Source organism: Bos grunniens, chromosome 3 (genome assembly GCF_055505025.1).
Source record: "Bos grunniens cultivar Pamir isolate PY7600 chromosome 3, Bosgru_T2T1.0, whole genome shotgun sequence".
NCBI classification, from domain to species: Eukaryota; Metazoa; Chordata; class Mammalia; order Artiodactyla; family Bovidae; genus Bos; species Bos grunniens.
Genome location: NC_141167.1, coordinates 88,858,196 through 88,863,848, shown reverse-complemented (window position 1 = coordinate 88,863,848; position 5,653 = coordinate 88,858,196).

The following is a 5,653-nucleotide window of genomic DNA, read 5'->3' as shown; positions in this document are numbered from 1 at the left end:
TTGACTATGGCAAAGCTTTTGACTGTGTGGATCACAATAAACTGTGGGAAATTCTGAAAGAGATGGGAATACCAGATCACCTGATCTGCCTCTTGGGAAATTTGTATGCAGGTCAGGAAGCAACAGTTAGAATTGGATATGGAACAACAGACTGGTTAAATAGGAAAAGGACTACGTCAAGGCTGTATATTGTCACCCTGTTTATTTAACTTGTATGCAGAGTACATCATGAGAAACGCTGGACTGGAAGAAACACAAGCTGGAATCAAGATTGCCGGGAGAAATATCAATAACCTCAGATATGCAGATGACACCACCCTTATGGCAGAAAGTGAAGAAGAACTAAAGAGCCTCTTGATGAAAGTGAAAGTGGAGAGTGAAAAAGTTGGCTTAAAGCTCAACATTCAGAAAACGAAGATCATGGTATCCGGTCCCATCACTTCATGGGAAATAGATGGGGAAGCAGTGGAAACAGTGTCAGAATTTATTTTTCTGGGCTCCAAAATCACTGCAGATGGTGAATGCAGCCATGAAATTAAAAGACGCTTACTCCTTGGAAGGAAAGTTATGACCAACCTAGATAGCATATTCAAAAGCAGAGACATTACTTTGCCAACAAAGGTTCGTCTAGTCAAGGCTATGGTTTTTCCTGTGGTCATGTATGGATGTGAGAGTTGGACTGTGAAGAAGGCTGAGTGCCGAAGAATTGATGCTTTTGAACTGTGGTGTTGGAGAAGACTCTTGAGAGTCTCTTGGATTGCAAGGAGGTCCAACCAGTCCATTCTGAAGGAGATCAGCCCTGGGATTTCTTTGGAAGGAATGATGCTAAAGCTGAAACTCCAGTACTTTGGCCACCTCATGCGAAGAGTTGACTCATTGGAAAAGACTCTGATGCTGGGAGGGATTGGGGGCAAGAAGAGAAGGGGACGACAGAGGATGAGATAGCTGGATGGCATCACTGACTCGATGGACGTGAGTCTGAGTGAACTCCGGGAGTTGGTAAAGGACAGGGAGGCCTGGCGTGCTGTGATTCATGGGGTTGCAAAGAGTCGCACACGACTGAGCGAATGATCTGATCTGATCTGATCTAAACTGCAGCATGCCAGGCCTCCCTATCCATCACCAACTCCCGGAGTTTATCCAAACTCATCTCCATTGAGTCGGATGCCATCCAACCATCTCATCCTCTGTCATCCCCTTCTCCGTCTGCCCTCAATCTTTCCCAGCCTCAGGGTCTTTTCAATGAGTCAGCTCTTTACATCAGGTGGCCAAAGTATTGCAGTTTCAGCTTCAGCATCAGTCCTTCCAATGAACACCCAGGACTGATCTCCTTTAGGATAGACTGGTTGGATCTCCTTGCAGTCCAAGGGACTCTCAAGAGTCTTCTCCAACACCACAGTTCAAAAGCATCAATTCGAAGGCAGTCCTAAGATGGTGGAGGAATAGGATGGGGAGACCGCTTTCTCCCCCACAAATTCATCGAAAGTACATCTGAACGCTGAGCAAATTCCACAGAACAACCTCTGAATGCTGGCAGAGGATATCAGGCACCCAGAAAGGGTGCATAATGATCAAAGGATCAATCCAAGGAGAAGATATAACAATTATAAATATATATGCACCCAACATAGGAGCACCACAATATGTAAGACAAATGTTAGCAAATGTGAAAGGGGAAATTAATAATAACATGATAATAGTGGGAGACTTTAATACCCCACTCACATCTATGGATAGATCAACTAAACAGAAAATTAACAAGGAAACACAAACTGTAGATGATACAATAGACCAGTTAGACCTAATTGATATCTATAGGACATTTCACACCCAAACAATAAATTTCACCTTTTTCTCAAGCACACACGGAACCTTCTCCAGGATAGATCACATCCTGGGCCATAAATCTAGCCTTGGTAAATTTAAAAAAAATTGAAATCATTCCAAGCATCTTTTCTGACCACAATGCAGTAAGTGAAGTGAAGTCGCTCAGTCATGTCCAACTCTTTGCGACCCCATGGACTGTAGCCTACCAGGCTCCTCCCTCCATGGGATTCTCCAGGCAAGAGCACTTGAGTGGGTTGCCATTTTCCTTCTCCAGGGGATCTTTCTGACCCAGGAATCGAACCCGGGTCTCCCTCATTCCAGGAAAACGCTTTAACCTCTGACTATATGTCAATATAGACTTCCCTGGTGGCTCAGACAGTAAAACATCTGTCTACAATGTGGGAGACCCGGGTTTGAGCCCTGGGTTGGGAAGATCCCCTGGAGAAGGAAATGGCAATCCACTCCAGTATTATTGCCTGGAAAATCCCATGGACAGAGGAGCCTGGTAGGTTAGAGTCTATGGGGTTGCAAAGAGTCGGACACGACTGAGCGACTTCACTTATATGTCAATTAGAGGAGAAAAACTATTAAAAATTCCAACATATAGAGGCTGAACAACATGCTGCGGAATAACCAACAAATCACAGAAGAAATCAAAATATGCATAGAAACGAATGCAAATGAAAATACAACAACCCAAAACCTGTGGGACACTGTAAGAGCAGTGCTAAGGGGAAGGTTCATAGCAATACAGGCTTACCTCAAGAAACAAGAAAAAAGTCAAATAAATAACCTAACTCTACACCTAAAGCAACTAGAAAAGGAAGAAATGAAGAACCCCAGGGTTAGTAGAAGGAAAGAAATCTTAAAAATTAGGGCAGAAATAAATGCAAAAGAAACAAAAGAGACCATAGCAAAAATCAACAAAGCCAAAAGCTGGTTCTTTGAGAAGTTGAATCAAATTGACAAGCCATTAGCCAGACTCATCAAGAAACAAAGGGAGAAAAATCAAATCAACAAAATTAGAAATGAATATGGGAGATCACAACAGACAACACAGAAATACAAAGGACCATAAGAGACTACTATCAGCAACTATATGCCAATAAAATGGAAAACTTGGAAGAAATGGACAAATTCTTAGAAAAGTACAACTTTCCAAAAATCTTAACAGACCCATCACAAGCAGGGAAATTGAAACTGTAATCAGAAATCTTCCAGCAAACAAAAGGCCAGGACCAGATGGCTTCACAGTTGAATTCTACCAAAAATTTAGAGAAGAGCTAATACCTATCCTACTCAAACTCTTCCAGAAAATTGCAGAGGAAGGTAAACTTCCAAACTCATTCTATGAGGCCACCATCACCCTAATATCAAAACCTGACAAAGATGCCATAAAAAAAGAAAACTACTTGCCAATATCACTGATGAACTTAGATGCAAAAATCCTTAACAAAATTCTAGCAAACAGAATCCAACAACATATTGAAAAGATCATACATCATGACCAAGTGGGCTTTATCCCAGGGACACAAGGATTCTTCAATATCTGAAAATCAATCAATGTAATACACCACATTAACAAGTTGAAAAATAAAAACCTATGATTACCTTAATAGATGTAGAGAAAACCTTTGACAAAATCCAACATCCATTTATGATAAAAACCCTCCAGAAAGCAGGAATAGAAGGAACATAACTCATCATAAGAAAAGCTATATATGACAAATCCACAGCAAACGTTATCCTCAATGGTGAAAAATTGAAAGCATTTCCTCTAAAGTCAGGAACAAGATAAGTGTGCCCACTCTCACTACTACTATTCAACATAATTTTGGAAGTTTTTGAAACAGCAATCAAAGCAGAAAAAGAAATAAAAGGAATCCAGATTGGAAAAGAAGATAGAAAACTCTCACTGTTTGCAGATGACATGACATCCTCTACATAGAAAACCCTAAAGATGTCACCAGAAAATTACTAGAACTAATTAATGAATATAGTAAAGTTGCAGGATATAAAATCAACACACAGAAATCCCTTGCATTCCTATACACTAACAATGAGAAAACAGAAAGAGAAACTAAGGAAACAATTCCATTCACCATGGCAATGAAAAGAATAAAATGCTTAGGAATATATCTACCTAAAGAAACAAAAGACCTATATATAGAAAACTATAAAACACTGATGAAAGAAATCAAAGATGACACAAATAGATGGAGAAATATACCATGTTCATGGATCAGAAGAATCAATATAGTGAAAATGAGTATACTACCCAAAGCAATCTATAGATTCAATGCAATCCCTATCAAGCTACCAACGGTATTTTTCACAGAGGTAGAACAAATAATTTCACAATTTGTATGGAAATACTAAAAACCTTGAAAAGCCAAAGCAATCTTGAGAAAGAAGAATGGAACTGGAGGAATTAACCTGACTTCAGGCTCTACTACAAAGCCACAGTCATCAAGACAGTATGGTACTGGCACAAAGACAGAAATATAGATCAATGGAACAAAATAGAAAGCCCAGAGATAAATCCACGCATCTATGGTCACCTTATTTCCGACAAAGGAGGCAAGAATATACAATGGAGAAAAGACAATCTCTTTAACAAGTGGTGCTGGGAAAACTGGTCAACCACTTGTAAAGAAATGAAACTAGAACACTTTGTAACACCATACACAAAAATAAACTCAAAATGGATTAAAGATCTAAATGTAAGGCCAAAAACTATGAAACTCCTAGAGGAAGACATAAGCAAAACACTCTCCGACGTAAATCGCAGCAGGATCCTAAGACCCACCTCCCAGAATATTGGAAATGAAAGCAAAAATAAACAAATGGGACCTACTTAAAATTAAAAGCTTCTGTACAACAGAGGAAACTCTAAGCAAGGTGAAAAGACAGCCTTCAGAATGGAAGAAAATAATAGCAAATGAAGCAACGGACAAAGAATTAATCTCAAAAATATACAAGCAACTCCTGCAGCTCAATTCCAGATAATAAAAGACCCAATCAAAAAGTGGGCCAAAGTACTAAACAGACATTTCTCAAAAGAAGACATACAGATGGCTAACAAACACATGAAAAGATGCTCAACATCACTCATTATCAGAGAAATGTACATCAAAACCACAATGAGAAACCATTTCACGCCAGTCAGAATGGCTGCTACCCAAAAGTCTACAAGCAATAAATGCTGGAAAGGGTGTGGAGAAAAGGGAACCCCCTTACACTGTTGGTGGGAATGCAAACTAGAACAGTCACTATGGAGAACAGTGTGGAGATTCCTTAAAAAACTGGAAATAGAACTGCCATATGACCCAGCAATCCCACTGCTGGTCATACACACCGAGGAAACCAGAATTGAAAGAGACACGTGTACCTCAGTGTTCATCGCAGCACTGTTTGTAATAGGCAGGACATGGAAGCAACCTAGATGTCCATCAGCAGAATAATGGATAAGAAAGCTGTAGTACCTATACACAATGGAATATTACTCAGCCATTAAAAAGAATACATTTGAATCAGTTCTAATGAGGTGGATGAAACTGGAGCCTATTATACAGAGTGAAGTAAGCCAGAAAGAAAAACATCAATACTGTACACTAATGCATATATATTGAATTTAGAAAGATGGCAAATATAACTCTGTATGTGAGACAGCAAAAGAGATACAGCTGTATAAAACAGTCTTTTGGACTCTGTGAGAGAGGGTGAGGGTGGGATGATGTGTGAGAATGGCATTGAAACATGTAAATTATCATATGTGAAATGAATTGCCAGTCCAGGTTTGATGCATGATACAGGGTGTTGGGGC